Source organism: Pezoporus occidentalis, unplaced genomic scaffold, assembly GCF_034315485.1.
Source record: "Pezoporus occidentalis ecotype Australia unplaced genomic scaffold, CSIRO_AGI_Poc_V1 ctg26, whole genome shotgun sequence".
Lineage (NCBI taxonomy): Eukaryota > Metazoa > Chordata > Aves > Psittaciformes > Psittacidae > Pezoporus > Pezoporus occidentalis.
This window is the reverse complement of record NW_026914502.1, coordinates 1,563,483-1,583,753: the sequence shown is the minus strand read 5'-3', so window position 1 is coordinate 1,583,753 and position 20,271 is coordinate 1,563,483. Positions and strand designations below refer to the sequence as shown.

The 20,271-nt window shown below is 44.0% G+C and overlaps 1 protein-coding gene across 22 annotated transcripts in view; it reads right to left on the bottom strand.

Annotated features, from left to right (window-relative positions):
* BBX (BBX high mobility group box domain containing) overlaps positions 1-20,271 on the bottom strand; it is a 137,490-nt gene that overhangs the window by 93,873 nt on the left and 23,346 nt on the right. For 8 of the 22 annotated variants that reach the window (XM_062623917.1, XM_062623911.1, XM_062623913.1 and 5 more), the window contains one exon: positions 9,700-9,783. The exons of the other annotated variants lie outside the window; for them this stretch is intronic. The gene's annotated coding sequence lies outside the window, so the exon portion shown is untranslated. The remainder of the gene's footprint in view (positions 1-9,699; positions 9,784-20,271) is intronic. 22 annotated transcript variants of the gene reach the window in all.

Below are 20,271 nucleotides of genomic sequence, written 5' to 3'. Positions count from 1 at the left end.
ATCCTGAACACTGCAGGAGTATGCAGTGAAATCTGTGGGGACTTTGGGGGAATTCTCCCTGGGGTTTAATTTCTATACAGCCTGTTCAATTTTACTCCAGCTTAACAGGATCCATCCATTGCCAAGATGCAAAGAAGAGGCAAAACCAGCAGTTATGTTGCTGCTGGTTTGGGTGCTGGGTTTTTTGGCTTTGATTTTGAGTTTGGGGGGGGGGATTTGGTTTTGGACATAAAACCAGGCAGCACTTGTCTTGTCAACAAGTAGTACAAATTGTAACATCAGCTTCTTCACATGGTCCTTGCCTCAGTGCATCCATCTGGCCCAGAAAGGTCTGGACCTTTGTTTTGCAAATGCTTGCAAAGCACACACCGACAAACCTCACGAATCAGTGATCTGTACTGGTATATCATCCTGCTACTACTTCAACTCAAACCAAAAGCCATGTTAACACTTCCTTCATGTGCGAGATATGTAACCCGTTTATTTGGGTGCATCTCATTCAGCACAGACCAAGCACAGTCCCCTCTCCCCGTACCAGCTCTTTCACCTCCACAGCTTTTATCAGCTCCGAGTTTACCTACCAGCAGGCTGAAGGAGTCATCTAGTGGCCACAGAGAATTCCTGCAGCCTGCCCAGCTCCTGCAGTCTGGCTCTCGGGATAATACTCATTTTTGAGCCCTTAAAGCCCATACAGCACTGACAAGAGTCCACTGAAGGTCCAGTATCTGAACCATGATACGGTCCCAGCAGTTACACTGATGATGTTCCATGTTCACATTCCCTAAGCAGTAGTTTCCCATTTCTGGCCCACATCAAGGCCAAATTCAAGTTCTGACCTTAACCATGCCTGCCAGTAGATAGGGCTGTGTTGTTTCTAACCCGTATGCAGCTCACTGTTCCTCTTCAAGGACAGGCAAACAGATCTGCTGAATAACACTGCTGAACATGCAGAGCACCAGTTCAAGTGACAGTCTTGCCCACCAATTAAAGACCAAAGCAGCAGCACAGCAAGCTAGCTAACTCATCTTACTTGGGTCCCATCCTTCCTCCGCCACAAACTTACTGCATAGGTTTGGACACAGCACATACATATTTAGGCAAGGTATTTCAATCATGGAAGAACCAGGTGCCTAATAACACATAAAACTCAGTAAGAGAACCATAGTATGTTAAACAGGTATTTGAAGTATGATTTAAACCAACACTTTGCTAAACAGTTATGAATAGCTTAACAGTCTTACTAAACTGCATCAAAATGTGTAATGCTTTGTCAGGTCTCTGTTCAGCACCTCCAGTCAGCTAAGCTCCAGAAATACAAGGAGTATAGTTTTATCTGGAAACCTCAAACACCCATCCCTCAGACGAATGGCCATTTCATCAACATTAGAAATAAAGGTTTTATTGAACTTTTTATTCAACAACTTAGCTTGTTTCAAACTTGGATTCTGCCCCATTTTTGTTACTATGTGTTAACCTATGTCATCTGTCAAGTGACTGAACTGCAGTCCCCTTACCAAAGGGCAAGATTGTCTTAAGTTTTTGTTTCTGGAAATCACTTTGCTGGAACACGAATGCCGGGCTCTAGAGAAGGTGCTGCTACCCTTCCTTCACAGAGCAGGGATCTATTTACACCTTTTCTTTCTAAAGGCTTGCCCTGTTGCCCAGAGGTGAATCTAATGCAGGGAGCATCAGGTGCTAAATATCCCCCACCCCCCCGATTTTCTAACACAGACATACACTACCTATGCAGTTTAACGTTTGCTTGGCAGCAGTGGCTTCCCCCTCAGATACGGGTTCTTCAGATGTGCCAAAAAACTTCCTTAAATTCATCCTAAGCCTTCCTATGACTCAGAGCCGCTATCTGCCTCAATCATGTCAGCCAAAAAGGTGTCACCCAGCTTTCTTCATCGATCCCGTAAATCACCTGGGTAATTCAAGTGAAAAGTGCTATAAAAGCGCAGGGATCATTACGGTATGGTTAAGGAGCTCTGACCTACTTCAAGCTGTAGTTAGAAGTGGAAAACGGTGGTACCACAACTATACCAACAGGGGAAAGAAAGAAATGAGCCTTGTAAGCTTTAATGTCGAAGTAGAGAAGTTGCCTTCGAAATGGGGCGGCACAAGCAGCAGCTAAGCGATGTTTAGAGCTAGTACTGAGTTCAGCCACCCTCTGATGTCAGCCGGCAACACCCCCATCTTGCTTCACAGGTCTAGCAAATTAAATGTTGGTCCAATCTGCCTTACATGGAGGACGTGAAGAAAGACGGGCTCTAAAGCACATTTACCTCTGCAACACAAGGGACACGTTACCCCTTCAGGTCCGTAAATGACCAAGAGCTGTTTCTTGCCACGCATTGCTCAGGTGATGGAGGTGTCTGGAAGCTAGAACGCAGTTCTGCAGCGCTCTGAGGTTTGCACAAGCACGCTCTAGATCCATTTTCCAAGTTTTTAAGCAGGCCTAATTTGTATTATCATTAAAAAAACATTGATATTCTGCAGTCTTACCTAGCCAACGTCGTACGAAATGCAAGGCCACTGAAGACTTCCACACAAATGTAACTAGTTTTATTTCTTTATTTCATTCATGCATTTTACACACAAGATCCTCTTTGGAAAGAGCAACGAAAGAGTGGGTTCACTACTGGTCTAAAGCAGTATGCCAAAACATTTCGCTGATGAAATGAGCAGTAGACAATAGCAGAGGTCTACTGATATAGACTGTGCTAAGCCAAGTCACATTGCCCTGTCTCACACCATGCTTTTAGTGAACTGCAAAGAGTGAATGAGGAACACTAACAGCCACAGAATCACAGAATAGTCTGGGTTGGTAGGGACCTTCAGAGGTCATCTGGTCCAACCTCCTGCAATCAGCAGGGACATAGAATCACAGAACAGTTTGGGTTGGAAAGGACCTTAAGATCATCCAGTTCCAAACCCCTGCCATGGGCAGGGACACCTCACCCTAAACCCTATCACCCAAGGCTCTGTCCAACCTGGCCTTGAACACTGCCAGGGATGGAGCATTCACAACCTCCCTGGGCAACCCATTCCAGTGCCTCACCACCCTCACAGTAAAGAACTTCTTCCTTATATCCAATCTAAACTTCCCCTGTTTAAGTTTGAACCCGTTACCCCTTGTCCTGTCACTACAGTCCCTAATGAAGAGTCCCTCCCCAGCATCCCTATAGCCCCCCTTCAGACACGGGAAGGCTGCTATGAGGTCTCCATGCAGCCTTCTCTTCTCCAGGCTGAACAACCCCAACTCTCAGCCTTTCCCCACAGCCACTCAAGCCCACTTTGTCCAGCTATTACAAGAAAAATGCACACAGTTTCTATATTACACACGTACAGACACACACACAAGCATATGCATTTCTGTGCATGTACCTTTATGTACTTTTCTGCAGGTGCATGCAAGATAAAAGCAAGCACCACGCAGCAGGCTGCCCTGCAAAGAAGCTATGCAGAAGACAAATAGTGGCAGACAGGAATAAAAAGCAAGAAACTGCAAAATACCACCGCCATTCTTAAAATACCTCCCTCCCTTTGCACACAGAACCTCCTTTGGAGCTTCTACTACTTCTTCATATGCAGACCAACCAAAGCATGGGTGTACTATGTTAGTGCTGCAAATACCTATGCTGACATGCTTCCTTTTGATAAAAAGGTTTATTACACTGATCAGGCTTTTATCACCCCAAAAGACGGCCATAAATTGTCCTTCCTAAAGGTCTTACACCACAGATTGCTTGGGAACGTTGGGTAGCTGCCCTCCCTCAGTATTTCACAAAGGGAGCATATTATACTCATCTTCCAGTGATGGCACCATTTTCCAGAATCATTTCCAGGTATAATTCAAGGAGGCTGACCATCCTAAAAGAAACACATTACTGACTGAAGCCTGAGCATCTCAATACAGCCTCTCTTTGCACCTTCATTAGTCAGCAGAAAGCAGCTAAACAGTCAACTGAAGATGCCTTCCCTCTAAGGGCCCTGCCCTTCTATCATTCCTCAGCTTGCTACCTGCTGAATTCGCTGCCTATTGCGGGACAAGCTGAAATACTTCTCTCAGCACTGCCAGGAGCAAGGAATTTATCTGCTTTTATGTACTCTGTCAATCCATACAGCAGGAAATTTAATCAGAAGTAACAGCGTAAATTGCTGATAATACTTAAAGTACACTCACTTCTACTGAAAGCTCAGCCAGAAAGTCTCTCTTTTTCCTCCCTCTACCCACCGCTTTCACCAACGCAGCAATTCGGAGGCTTTGTCTCACCAGAGGTCCACCAGAGAGCAGATGCCTGTACCTGCTGTGAACATTTCAGCATTCACAGAGCAGAGGCTCGCACACAGACAGACCTTCAGTGAAAGCCCCCCCCCAGAACTCAGAAAGCTTCTGCCACAGACTTATTTCTGTTATTATTGTGAATCAACCATGAACACCACTGGAGATGGGAAGGCTTCAGCTGTGTGGTTAGAATATGTCATGGTCATCTTCGAAGGGGGCCTGGCTAGCTGGCTGCCTTATTGCAGCCTTGAAAGGGGAAGAAACAGCTTAACTGTAGTAACTCCTTACTGGCCCTGACTAACAAGAACCTGCTTGAGTGGGTTCCATCAACACAGGAGGTATCGCCACTGACTGTCAGTGCGCACAGGTCCACACGGATGGATGCAGTTTTACCCAAGAAACTTCCAGGTGTCTTACACACCTGATTGCTGCTACTGAGTTACTCTGTACACTGACAAGCTCCAGGGGGCATTTGGCCAAGTATGGGATGCTTGTAACTACCACTACTAACATTTTAAACTTCAAACACATTCAAACAATACATTCTTGTAGCCAGCTGGAACAGGAAAACTCAATTAAATGATTTTCAGTTCTTCTACAGACAGTTCCACATTTGTATTCATCTGGGAAATAAGCATTTTGCTTGAACACCTGCATATAAAGTTATCCCTTCAATTGGAATGTATTTTAACCTCCCAGTACCATAAAAACCACTTTACCATGCAATAGTGATGTAACAGATAAAGGGGGAGGGATCCATTTGAGTAGCTTTGCTTTGCAGTGCATCTTGCTCACCAAGAGTTGAAATAGGAGCATCTTTTGGAGATGCTGCCAGGGTTTCACCTCGGGTTAGCTGACCATCAGGGAAGACTATGCCCCAAAGCATTACACCACACCAGCGCCCTGCACCATCCCTCCACAGCCGCTACAGTGCTTCCCAGTGAGGCTTTGCCAGCAGCATCCCAGACAGAAGTCCATGGAGAACACTGCTGCCATTACACTACGACTATGCAGAGGGTGGGCACAACAGCATTAGAAGATGCTGCAACAGAGGCAGTAACTTCACATCTCCACCAGTAAAAGCTGTGTACTTACAGCTGGTCATGGCCCAGCTGCACCAACCAGCTCTTGTGGTATCAGGTCCCTTGAACTTTGCTGTGATTTGCCTAACAAAGCATTAGTCTCATTAACTCCTTTCTCCATTTACAGCAAGAGAGACTTATTTTTCCCTCCAAAAGAAAGATATAATCAAACCAAAGTGCCAATTTTATATTTATTTTTTTAAATGCTTGAGATTTTAGGGAGTTCTTTCAATCTCCTGGTGTAAAGCAACTGAACTTCCTGCTGTGCAAGCTTCACAGCAACACTTAGGTTTTCTTTCTCATCCTGAAACTATAACTTCTTGTGTTTCTCCTCCACAATTATGCCTGTTTTATATACAGTTTTCACTGGACAGCATCTACTCTGTAGCATAAGGTACTCTAAAACAGCACAAAAGACTCAATGTGCCACATTTTGTTACGGGTTTTCAGTTTACTTTGGTAGGGCAAGGGAAGGAGTAGAGATGGTATTTTCAACTCTAAACTCTCCTATCTGAACAGCTTCCAAGCAAAGCAAACATGGATCCTTTAATCCCTTGTCACAATCCGCTAGCACGGATTCCTGTACTTGCACAGAGCCTCACAGAGGGTAGCAAGGCCCTGAATAACCGTGCAGGTCTACACTAGCGCGTCTCAAAAGACGATCTTCATCTTGGGATGTAACATTTGACTACCCCAGCCAAAACACAGCCCCGGGGAATTAACGTAGAAATATCTGCTGCTGCTTTCTGCCAGCACCTGACACGTAACAAAAGCTCGAAAACCACTAACAAAAACTTCCTCAACTCCACAAATCATATACAAGCAGCAACAATTACCCTGCTACCAAAAAAACCCCACTCAAGTACTGGCCATTGGAGGTAAGCTACCTTCTCCTTTTGAGACATTCCACCCCCAGTTAAAATCTCAGAGCAACTCATCATATTAACAACGTACAGCATCAGCTCTGGACTTAACAATTTAACCAGCACCTTGAATCTCTTGTAAACTGGTATTCCGCATTCAGACAGAACTACCTGGCTGAAATCACCTATCAACACACTTACTGAAAGTCCCATGCAGCTTTTAAGAAGAGCCTGATATGTCGCAGGCTATGCTGGGTCACACAAAGGAAAGCTACGCAAGGCATCACCCTGCTTCAGAAAGGATCACAGGAGAAAGATAAAAGCAACATCACAATTAAGACATTTTATCCTCAGCATCAGTAACCAGCTGATGCTATCTGCACTGGAAACTATCCAGACTGCACAATCATGTTTAAGAGATGCATATAAGTCCCCAGCAGAAGAAGTATTGACAATAGTAGTCTATTTCTGGAGATACATCCTCCTTCTCTTGCATTTTACTTAGCCTGCCCTTAAGGCTCTAGCTTGACAAGCTGTAAGATAGCATAAGCCAGCTCTGAAACCAAAAGCAGTCCTGTCCCCTGTCCTGCTCCTATTCCCCCCTCTTCTGGGGCAACAGAGCTGTGCAGTTCTCTGCTCTGGTTCATGACTCACTATACGATCCCCCCCAATGGTGGTCAGTTCTATCTTTAGCAGACAGAAAGAGTTAAGCTAATAAACCCCATTAATTTAGGTATGATCCCAGTCCAGTCCATTGCACAACTTCAAAAACAACCAGCATGACCCCATGGAGCAGGATGCAAGTGTCTGAGGCTGGGACTATTTCGTTTAGTGACTGCTGCCATTTAAACATGGTGCTTCACTATTACCTCTAGCAAATAAGTCTTATTCACTTCTTTGTCAGGGAGCTGTAGTTCAAATAACATATTGTATCTTCTATCACATGCAGTGAACTGAAGGTCAAAACAGACTCTGGGAGCAATACCCTTCACTCTTCATGCCTACCAATAAAGAGCACTTACTAATAGCCTTGTGAACGCTCAAACAAGGAAGGACCCAACCTGCAGAACTTCCCACCCCCCTTCAGTGCACCCCAAAATAACAAGTTCCCACAAGTTAACACAAGACCAGGTCGCAAAAATGGGACAGAAAAAGGAGCAAATGCTTTGACCCTACCCAGCAGCAAGGCTGGCAAATCAGTTATGAGCACAAAACCTAGAGCCACTGGTAGGAACCCTTGACCCCACCAATCCAGGCTGGGCTTTTTTTACAGCAACCTCTTATCAATCACAATGAAAAGAAGCACAAAATTACTAAAGCAGCACAGAAGGCCAGCAGCTGCAGAGCTTGCTGCTTAACATCAAACCCATGCTCTCAGTGCTGCAGTCTGCCTACTGCCAGAATGCAAGCAAAAAGGTAGTAACTTTGGCAAGGAAGAGTTGGGTACTTGGGCCCACAAGGGAGATATATTTGCATCTATAGAATAAGCATATTTCCCACACATTTCTTGTGGAAACATTATCATTTAGAATTCCTCAGTATCAACACAAATGGGCATGCATCACCTAACTACCATACTGATGTGCACAGCACATAAAACGTCTTTAGCCATGGTTTTATCCCTGAGTCATGACGTGGCACAGGGTTAATTTCTGGAGCACAGGTCTATACAAAGAAGTAGATCTAGCAGCAATGAACTTCCAGACTGCAGGAGGCAAAAACCACGCAGCATATTATACCCAGCACCTAAAAGCAAATACAGATGATGCAGGGCCATACACGACTGGAAGTTTTATTATTACTTCCTATACAATACTCCTCCAGCACTACCCCAGTGGAGGCCACAGGCTGGGCAATAAAAGTGGTTTTATGCTTTTCTTTTGACTTTACACATTGATCTACAAAGCCTTAGAAGTGGTAAGTGCGGCCCAGTCATACAAAACACCCTGAATACGCTCCCGCTTGCCCCACAGCTGAAAGAAGGAGCGCTGATTTCCAACAAAGAAGAAAGGAAAAGTCAGTCACGGCCACAAATATTACCACAAATCAACCCCAGTTTGTAATTTACTGCACCTCTCTCATTGTCCATCAAAATACATCAAATTTTGAAACTGAAGATTCTCAGAACTACTTCCAGCATGGCTACTGAGGAACTTCACTGTAAGAGAAGTAACCCTGACTCCCACAACCAATCCAAGCCTGTATCTGTTTCATTTTGTAGCAGAACCAATGAATTCAACTCGGCATCACAGAAAACAGCTACTCAAAGTGTGTGCTCTGGTCTGGATCAAGGGCACAAGCAATTCTGGTCAGACCTGAGAGCCTGGGTAACAGCAAGCTACCCAAGTAGGCTTGGTACCCAAGCCAGCAGCATCCAACGCCAGGCTGGCCCACCAGAGCTACGTGTTCTGAGTAGCTTCTTACGGACAGTTCTCTGCAAAACCACTCAGGGCACCATGGTCAGAATGAACAAAGTGGTCCCATTAATCTGCTTGTTAACAGGCAGTAATGAGAAAGCAGCAAAAGAAGGGTACCACACCACAGAGTAAGTAGCAACCTGCCACTAGTTACGGATTACCAACTTCAGAGCGCCAATAGAAGGTATAGATGGAATGATGCTCACCTGTTTAACAGGTTGGAAATCTTATTTTGCAATACATACAAATGCATTTTGTGTGAAAAAATACATTTTGTGTAAAATACATACCGTGGTATTTACATTCTTCACTCCGTAAAGAAAAATAATGACAATAGACAAATAAAACCCAAACAAACCCAAACCCAACCAAAACAACCAACCAAACCCAAACTACAAATCGCAACAATGTAAGAAGCCACATTTCTATAGGAGTTACTCATTTGTCACAACAGAGATACTGGTCCAAACAATCCGCTTTTCTCTCAATCAACCTGCCTTCCATCCTGAGGGATGCTTGGCAATTGGAAAAAGAATTCTGGGGGTTCTTTCCTTTTTGTTTTTGCTGTCTATGAACTTATTTCCACACATTGTAAAATCCTGTCATTCCCTCCTATGCCTCACATCATTCTAGACCCACAGGCATTACTACATCACTGTGAAGTCTCTTTCTGGCATAATTCAATCCACCTAAAAGTTCTGAAGCTACCCCAGTGTTTTTTCTACTGTAAGTGCTTTAGAGTAAACCCCATCTTTACCATCTGTCCTTTATGGCTATATTTATATATTTATATTATGGCCATATCTATTTACACTTTTCAATGAAAGAAAAATGAATTTAAACACTATAAACTTTCAGGGACCACAGTTCTTTGCCACAGCAAAATCCATCACTTCCTGACTATACTCCATTACAGTATTAGCAGGAGCAAAAGCATCTAATCAGAGAGCGTAACAACATAATTGCTCATGTCTTGTTCCTGAAGCCTGGGTAGGTTGCGACTTCTGGTCCCACCTCCAACAACTCCGTGATGTAAAACCAGCACTCACCTCCTTCGCCTTCCACGGTCACAGAGCTGGCACAGAAATGCTTTCGGTGCAGCAGTCTACCATTCTGCCTACAGCTCTGGTTCGCTGCAACAGAACAAAATCACCATGATACTGCTTTTCCAGCTTGGCGCGTTCGCCTGTCAGAGAAAGAGCCTGCAGCCACCCGTAAGAACCAACTCCACACCGATGAAAATAACTCTTTCAGGGGAGGAGGAGCAGCGTTCGGAGGAAAATGAAAAGCAGGAAGCTGATCTCAGCAGCGCGGGGAGCACGGACGGGGCGGAGCAGAGGCACGGAGCGAGGAAAAGTGGAGCAAAGACTCGCTGCTTATAGCTTGGTTTTGGCAGTGGGACCGAACACCACCGCATTACTGAAATACCAGCGTTACAGCTAACGCGGATGCCATCAGCGCCCTGCTCCCCGCACACACCCCCCCCCTCCCCACCGCATGGGCTAGCGCTCACCGCACAGGTAGCTGGCCCTGCACAAGCAGACCCTCACCCTTGACATCCTCCCCGCTGGCACCACCAGCCCCCAGCCCCAGCATGCACCCCGACTCGCCCCAGCCCTGGGTGAGAGCTGCCCATGGGCCCCACACGCTGCTGAGCCCTCTTTCAGGCGTGCGCCGGGGGAGAAGGCACATCCCGCAGGATGGATACCACGCTCCTCCTCTTGCCACTGGAGAAGAACTCTTACTGCGCATTAAAACCAGCAGATGATGGTATGTTCTGAAAGATCGAACTGCCACGTTTTGTGTGGAACTAACTTCTTTTGATGAAGTTACAATAAAACAAGGCAGGGGGGATATTCTGGAGCTTCAAGAACCGCGAGGCTTTTCAAGCTACAATTCAAACCGACACCAAGGAGGGCTTTAACTTGGCAACAGCATCTCCCACCTTGCATGAACCCCCTCTCTCAAAGGCACATGCTAGCCCCACTAAGCAGGCTGTGGCAGCTGGGTTCCCCCAGGAGAGACAATTCTGCTTGCTTCTGCAGCATGGGCCACCCTCACCTGCCCTCCTGGCCTCTGCCATAGTGGGGCTGCATCTGCCACATGCCATGCTGCCCCCACGTTCCTCAGGAGTGAGGTTTGTTCCTATCATTAGGGTAGCATTACAAAACCACACATAAAACAGCGATATATAACGTTCTATAATAAGAATTATAGAGCACAGAAAATGAAGTGTCAAGGTAAAGCCAAAAAAGACACAAGGCAAAGATGGACTGACTACCATGTGAGGAATTAAAACCCAAACTGGAAAACAGCATGTCAGTGGATCTTCCCAACTCACACAGCCAGGACCTGACCTATACATTTCAGCCAAAGGCACACAATCCCTGTGCATTTATGGTTTTTCTAAATGAGACTGTGGAGATCAGCAGGGAGAGTATTCCTACACAGACACTCGCCTCATTCTCTATCAGCTCACAGTATTTTGCCTTATTAGACTGGCAAGGCAAGATATGCAGGTATTCTGCACTGGTGGGTATGGAGGGGACCAAATTAACAGTTCATCAGCTTAAGGCAAGTTCTTATACTTTTGGAAATCCCATCCATGTCCTCTACACTAGTCCTGACAGCAGAAGGGAAAAAGAAAAGCAAGGCAGCCAACCAATTTTATCTTTACTGCTTTCATGTATTTTCTCTTCTCTGCTCAATATAGGAACCTGTAGCATGTCTTTAACTCACATTTGGAAGATCCCATTCCAGAAGCTTATGACAAAGCATTTAATGATGCCTTTGAAATTCACTGTGCCTTGTTCGCTTTCTGACACTGTTTCAAAGTATATCCTACACACAGTCTACAGTCAAATCCCAACTGAGCTGGAGACAATCATCTCACTTCTCTCCCTGCCTCTCTGCAGGGCCTGATGGCCTTCACTTCCACGAGTGGACAGACAGGACTCACGCCTTCATCTTCAGTCTTCCCAGTTCACAGCCTACCTTCAGTGACTGCATTTACCGTAACTCCTCAGGCTGTAAGCTGAAGGTCACTGATGCAGACATACATCCCCATCTACAGCTACTCTGATGGCGGAGTCAGCAGCGACCAAACGGATGCAAAGCCTCACTGCAGTGTCTTCAGGACCTGCAGCAACATCAGACTAAAGGCAGGCTAAATCCCAGTACGCAGCCTAGGTCAGCCAGGGTACGAGCAGCAACACACCAGGTCCTATCCACCTTAATGTCAATGCAATGTCTGCACTAGTGTCCATGTAGTTTGGCAGCTTTATCCTTTCTGTCTCATGGAGAACTCACCCATTCTTTTGGGGGTAACTACTAGCACTGAAGTGACAGACAGCTGCTTCCTTACTAAGAAAACATACAGTTTAAAGCCAGAACTAGATCAGAACTGGAAATGCAATTTATACACTCGGCTGAACAGATTTAATGAGTATTAAAGCCAAGAATCCACAAAACCTGCACGGGGTATTGTGGTCATGTGTGACCAACGGCAGGCAAGGTTAAAATACAGGTAAGAGCTCAACTTAAGAGAAACAGCAAAGATACTCCCAACCCTTTTCCGATATAATTCCTGTTACAGAAATGCCTGGACATCTCTTCAAATCAAAACCTACACCTGTACAGCATCACTCACAGCTCCAGGACCCTACCACACCAAACGAGCTCACAAACCCACCTCTAATCCCGGATTATTCTATGAATTTCAGAGAAGCTGTTTCCTACCTGAAGGGAGATTCTATAGCACCGAGTACTGCTTTTCTCCTGCTATTCACACTGATACTTGGTTTTGAAAGGGCACTTCCCAGCTCTCACAAATATCAGACAGATATGCTGTTGCTAAACTGTACTAATCCCTTCCTCCTCTCTACTTCTTCAGTTCAAGTACACACACACACCAGTGAGAGTATTTCATCAGATACAGAATAGCAATCTCTGACACTCTTGATATGACAGCCCAAGTTAATTTATTCCAGCAACCTCAGAAACATCAGAAGCACTTAAAACAAGTATTCTTAGTTACTACATAAAAATCGTTCACCAATTTATAAGGTTCACTAACAAATCACTTAAGGCACATCTTTAACTTCAGCAGTGTCAGTCTGTATCTTGACTAAAGGCCAACACATTCATGTTTTTAAGTCACTTGCTATTAGTTAGTTTGCAAACAATTTTAAGCGTTCTGAAAGACCCTCCTCTATGAGCCCCCTTTAGTCTTTTATTACTGCAAGCATTTCACCCTTACAATAACAGACCATGCAAAGAAAAAGCTGAGGGCACTGCGCAAGTATTGCCTTGTTTACAGTACAAACCCCTTCATTTCTTTGACTTTCTACGCAAGAAATTTCCTTGAGAAACTAGAGCAGCATCTGCTTGCACGGCAAATAATCACTCTCTGCTTCTTTGCTCTTCCCAACTTTCCTTGACTGAGGTCATCGAAGCAACGAATGCATTTTAAAAACCTGTGTTTACCATCAGCAGGAGTGTGAAAGCCACTGTAAGGCAACCATTCTTCTCCAAGTAAAACAGTTCGGGCTTAATGCTGCCAAGCAGTTAAGGCTTGCTTAACTTAAGATCTTTGCTGCCTAAGTGTTAGCACCCTGTCCACAGGCCTCCGACTTCACTACAGATATAGCAATAGATCAGCAGTTCTTGTACTGCAGTCATTATTTCCTATGGGCCTGAAAAAGTAACTAAGAAGACGAGTCCATTGTTGGTAGGCTTACATTTGTTTTTCAGGCATCTCTTATCATCTACAGGATACTTTTTTTAGTGTTTTTAAAGTAAAAAAGTTGAAACCCCACTACTTTAAATTGTGCCAGCTTTTTTCTCCCAGGGAGAACACAAATCTTTTGAAAGCTTGAAAACAGCTATGAAAAGGGATCATCTGATGTATAATCATCTTTTAGCTGCTAGACGAGATAAAAACCTACCTCAGAAAGAAGGCATGAAGTAGGAAGCAACAAGCACTTACAAGTATACGCACTGCTGTGCTTCAAACTCATTCTCATACACTTAGAAGTCCAGGCACATTCAACCATGTAGTTATTCTGCACTGTTTTAACATTAACTTGAAGTTTTTGCCTTGCTTAAACTACAGCTGTCAAAATTCAATGGTACGTGCCATTTCTGGCCTCGCACCCCCTACATGAAAGTCAGGTGCACACCAACCTGTCTCCACATCCATTTAAACCGAGCCAGCATGGAGATCGTTTGATCATAAATTTACCCACCCCATCACTAAATCTAAAGGAAGTTACTGCTCAGCTCAAAGTGGATACAACCTCTCAATCCAACACTTACGTAACTCTGCAGTACCGCACAGTTAACAGAACGCTAACCAGATAACTTAACTCATAAACCACCCTAGAAAACACCATCAACAATCTGTGTATTCAGAAACAGCAGAATCACCACTTTATTGACTCCTAGGTCTCAGCACTACTTTGAAGTCACACCACGTATTTTCATATATGCACACAGAATAATAGGACCGCAGAATGGTTCGAGTTGGAAGGGACCTTAAAAGATCATCTAGTTCCAACTCCCTGCCACAGGCTTGCATGCACCAAAGCTTTCTGAGCTATGTAGTACATTAAAAGCATATACATGCAACAACAGATTTCCATCACCAGAAAGCCACTGCTCTGTTACCTACTACACACCCCCACGTATCACAAGTGTCAGAACAACTGCAGGTACAAATGTTATACCTAAATAACATGTAAAATACCCAAGGCAAAAATCCTACCACAAGCAGCATGCTCTCCCTTCTTGCCTCTCCTCCCACTGCCACCCTGAAGTTAAATCCCCGTTCTCTGCTATAGGTGCACTCAGATGCTACATACAGTGTGACAGCATAAAATCCTAGCACTGCTGCTCCCTTTTTAGCTTTACTACAAGATACTGATAAGCTTAGAGATGCTGAGGTTTACCTCTTGCAATGTAAGATCACGCATTACCTGTAGCACAAACACCCCACCCCATTTCCAGTGTCACAATTTCTTCAAATGAGGAGGGTTTAGTTTTTGCCTTAAGAATAATGAAAGCTGCTCTCCATGAGATGAAAATGCAAATCAGACTTTTAAAAAGAAACCTGCCTTCGTATAATCGCCTCTATTTCCTAGTACTATCAGAAGCAATTTATTAGAAAGACATATACTTCTGTATTTTAAGACAACCCCGTTTTCTTCCTCGATGTACTGCTGCAATATCCTGTAAGCATATTCTTAAAAGAGACGCAAAGGTTCCAAGAGCAGTTGCAAAGAAAGCTATTTCGCTCTGCTAATTTGCATCAAGTTTTATGGTTCCTATCTTCCCTCCTAAATGGAAAACTAACTGTGATAAAACATGAAGCCCAATTAGAAACAGCCACTACACACAACTATTTATGTGAATGATTTCCTTTAGACTATGTGTAATTGTTTTTACAGAATCCTTTAGTGTTTGGGCCAAGTACTGTCAGGGTTTCTTCGGAGGAACAACTTCCTCCCAGCTTCACATCTCATTCACTGATTACTTCACTGAATTCCAATCTTGACCATTTATAAATCTTTCAGATTGAATTTATCTTCATGAAATTCTGGAAAACCACTATGGCAGCCCGAGCCCTGCATTCAGAGTACACTTGTGGGTTTCTTCAGGTCACAGTATTAGCTTGCACGTTAGAAAGCCCAAGTCGGGCACTTTCCATCCGAGGGGGGCCAGGTACCCCACAGGGGTACACCAGCACACCCCACTGCTTCAACAGCAGCGAGGCATCCCTGGGAAGCAAAGCTGCTCCAAGGATGGGCGGCTCTAGCCAAGGCCATTGAAGCTGTGAGCAAGGACAGAGGACTCCTCCCAGGAAACACAAGAGGAAGGCTATGGCAGTAAGAAATCACTGTGTGAATACAGTACCCAATGTGCAAATCCAGCAAACACATTTTTCAGCCATCCCTGTGGATTTATGAGACATCACCCTATCTTTAGCTGTTCTATCAACAACTCCTCTGAAGGGCTGCAAACAAACTGAACTGAAGGTGCTTCTGCAAAACCATCAATTAGCCTCAACTAATTGCAAACTCACTTAAAAACCCCCAAAACACCAGATCATGTCATCTCCAGTAATAAGTGCTGCTTAGGGTTTTGTGCACAAGAGCTAAACATATGCTGCGACATCTCTTGTGATGATGCCCACTCTTATCCAAAGACCTGACACCAATGCAAGATGTATGAACCAGTGGCTACCACACAGTCTTCTCTAAGAGTTTCTCTACGTTTTGTCAGTGTATGATCTAAAACTAAATGAGTAACTTTCCTCATTCAATCAAACAGAAAAAAAAAGAGCCTCTTTTTTCCTCTCCAGACTGTGGTTTTCTCCCTTGGTGTCTGTGTGGGACTCTAAAGCTAAATGAAGTTTCTACCATGCAATACTTTACTATAAAGGAATAAAAAATAAGAGATTACCAGCATTCAAAATTCACATTTTACTTCAAACACCACCACTCCCTAAGAGATACACCAAACTTCTTTTACACTCTAGGTTCAGACACCAAAAATCAATGCACTACCGCAAGAACTGATTGATGCACATATAAGTACAGCAAACCTTATCAGCAAGGAAAATCATACAGGCTTCCTGCATTCACGGCTAAAACACATCTGTGGGACACCATAGAAGAGGGTGAGTCTCTTCCTGCCCCGCCAGCATGGATGCAAGGAATACAGATGCCAATCTACACATCAGCTACCTGACAGTATAAACACAGTAACAGCATTAATATATCAGCCCTTCTATAATATACAAGCAGCTTTTAAGGTGTGGTGTTTTGTTCCTAACTGCCAAGAAGAGAAAGTTTAAGATAGGTCACTCGTTACCAAAGGATGCAATTCTTTACAGATCCACACACATCCTTAAGTCAATGCAGAACATAAAACACTAGTTGTTATGGTGCCTAACTGGCTTGCCAGTAACACAAATTCTCCTATTCCTGCATCTGTCCTGCACTGTTTAAGTTAAACACAGATTAACAATAGCAGCTATTCACATGAAAACCTCACTGCTATGAAACACCATGGATGCAGAACTGACCCACTGCTACTTCTGCTGCCGAGGTGTTTTAAACTGCTACAGAAGGGTCCTATGCTCCTGTTAAACTTTAAGGAAGCCATCAGCTGCATCCCTGTGTCTCCCATCTAGCCAACCACCACTGCTGCTCTCTGGTACATCCAGGAGGAGGACAGACAGAGAAAGCAGCTGCTAGTTTTGGTGCTGAAAACACCTGAAGAAGGGCAAGTACATTCCTCTAGGAGCAAGAGGCTGCTGTTAACAACTGACCTGGAGAAGCTCAACATCTCCTCCAACATTCGTGTTTCTGCCAAAGCAATTCCACTATTATAATCTGACCTTCTGACTTTGGTGTAGGTGCAGGTGTGAACTTAACTGCATGGTTTGTAGACCAATGCAGTGTATGAACCACACAGACACAGCAATTCCCTGCCAGCAGACGCTTAAATCTTCAGCTGTAAATGCTGTATTGATTATTATCCTTTCTTTTAATTCTCATTTCCCTTTTTCTATACAAGAGTGGAGGGAGGATAGGGGAGAGTGTTAAACACGGCCCTGAAGGATTATGCCCCTATAACAGCACACAGGTTGGTCCAATAATGGCAGAACTAGTCAGCCATCATATGTACAATTTCTTTGAATTTGGACATTCCTGACTTCCTTGAAGTCACTAAAAGATCAACTTCATCTGCTTAGCAATAAGTACTAAACAGCACTAAATCAACTGGCACACACTACATAGCGACAAACACAGGTAACTTGGCCTCAGTGCTGACTTACTTCTGTGTTTCACATACACTCCCAAGGACACTAGTTTTCCATTACAGTTTCTCTAAGAAAAGGCAGAATTTCCTTAAGGAAATAAGGAAGGGCAAAAATTGTACCCTGAGCACCAAAGGCAAGACACTCACCCTCCCCTGCCTTCCCATTCCTGTAAAATCCAAGAACAAGCCCTCCGAGAAGCAGTAATATCCCCAACTAGTTGTCACCTCCAACTACAGCAAAGCTTTCAATCCAAATAAATACTAAGTTCATTGAGTCATAATTTCCTAAGAGAAAGTACTGTTTTCATCATCCAGTGCTATAAAAGAATTCCATAAACAGGATCTGCAACCTGCACGGGTAAGAAGAGTTATTAACTGCAGCCTAACCAGATTCTGCATCTTGAAGGAATGTCCAAGACGTGCCCTCACTGCACCGACTATCAGTGACCGACCCCAAACACTCCAGATGGTTTCAGCAGCCCTAGACACACAAACCTGGTTTAAACCAACTAATCGAGTGCAAGGAGCTTTAACTGCAGCAGCCCAGTGCAGCTCTGCAAGAGTTAATTTACCCTTAGCGCAAGTTAAATCACTGGGCTCCCCTCTATCACTGCCAAACCACTTCTGAAACTTGTTCTACCTAACTGGAAGCACACTCAGGTAACTACAAAACACAGTGATCTACAACCCCAGACGTATCCTTAAGGTTTTATCCACAGGTTGGATTTTAAAATGCTGCATTTTAACAAGGTGATTCTAAAAAGTTGGGAGTAAATAATGTTTTGAGTTTTGCTTTGAAAGACCTCATATACTGCACAGCCAGCTCTCCAGATCCCAAAATCCCTCAAATCCAATTGCAAATCAGCCCTGGGAGGGATGCAGAAAACTCTTAGCTTTGTTGGTAAACAGGCAGTATATATTTTCCTGTTTGTCTGGCTGGACTCTGAATGGAGCTGGGCATTTACCAGAGGCCAGCGATGCCCTGCATTCCCAAGGAGGTCATGGAGAGGAGAAAGCACTCAGCACCTCGGTAGGGGATCTGGTGGATGGGATGCTTCCAATTGTCCCTGAATTAACTAAAATCAACAGAACGGTTGAGACATTTAAAGAGGGTTTGGCAGATAGGGAGGGAAGACCCTGGGTTTCCTGGAAGAAGACACATTGGAAAGGCACATATCCCGTGTAGTCCTCATCACCTTCCACCTCTATTTCCTCTGGTAATGTTGTGATTAATTTGGAGTTATAGAACAGTTGCCATCAGCTGCCAAGCTATTCAGTAATATTTGCTAAGCCTCCCAGTACCCTGTAACAATTTTAAGTACACCACAAAGCAGATACCTCTCGTGACCATTTATGTATCACCGCTGACAAACACAGCCCCGTACCCACTATTGTCTAGAAAGCCACCACTACGCCCAGTAAGACATTGTCACCACACACTCTGAAGCCTCGTTCGGCATTGACTCTGTGGTCAAATGAAAGCAAGCTGCTCGCAGTACTCTTTATACCCTTGGAATTACCACAGTCACTGACCTTTTGTGCAAAAATAAGAATCGAACTTTGCCTTGCTGTAGTACTCTGAAGGAGCAGCGGCAGCAAATTCGCTGCAAGCCACATTAAGTTCCACATTTGTGCCATACAGCAACTGCACTTAAAGAACACTGTTGAACACAAAGACACCTTGATAATATATGATCCCCTATCTTAAAGTTTAAAACTGATTTATCGTATTTACGTTCAGGTATATGGGGACATCTGTAGCATTTCAAGTCAACAAAACTGACCCACTGCTTCTGAGCTGTAATGGGAAGGAGGCATCCAACTCATTCCCATGGCTGCAAATTTCAAACAGAAGTAACGACAGACATAGCTAACTTTGTTTCAATAAGCACCAACTGCTCTAATGACTCACAGCTGATTGCCATTGAATTTAAATACCGATAGTCCAATCTTATCGGTACACAACTGTGTAAATCATGTCCATTTTCAACTGCACAGATTTCAATGGTGTGCTCATCAAATGCTGAATCCTTGCTCAATTATTTACTTTCCTAACCATTATTTTAGGATTTTTAGGTAAGAACTAGATTTCTTTTCAAAGAAAAGAGAAAGGAAAGCAAATGAAAGGTGCAACCACTGGAAATCACATTTCCATCTTTAAATTCTACGTATAATCTGATTACATCCACTGAAATTATTCAAGTCAGCTCTAACAACAAAACCTTTTGTTTTCCTAAATTTCAGGCATTCCTGCAAATAAGAGTATAAAAAGAAATGCTTCTGAAGCTCCCATATTTTGGCAAGACAATGGAATTGCTGCTTCTTTATGGCAGCTGCTGAAAACACCCATCTCTGCACCTTGTCCTGTCAGCCAAAACAAGGGTAAGTATTCCACTGGACAATACACGCTAGTGCAACAGGTCTGCAAGCCACTACAGAAGTAACTTTAAATGTTCTTTATTTGCTTCCATTACTGCTAGAAAAAGAAACAGCACTATTTCATACGCAGGCATAGAAGAATTTTCACTCAGTTCACCTGGCATGGCTATTCCAGACATCCCTATCACACATCCTTAACTGTTTTTCTACAGCAAAGTGAAAGAAATTGACACCAAGCTGGATGAGAGAAACTGAAATTTCGTTTAAGAGTTGAATTATTTTTACTCCTAATACCTGTCTAGTGGCTAAGACAGATCCCCATTCTCAATTCCACCTTAGTCCTACTGAACTGCATTGTCTGTCCACATAAACACAGTTGTCCATATTCCCCCAAATACCTGGCTAATATCAGACCT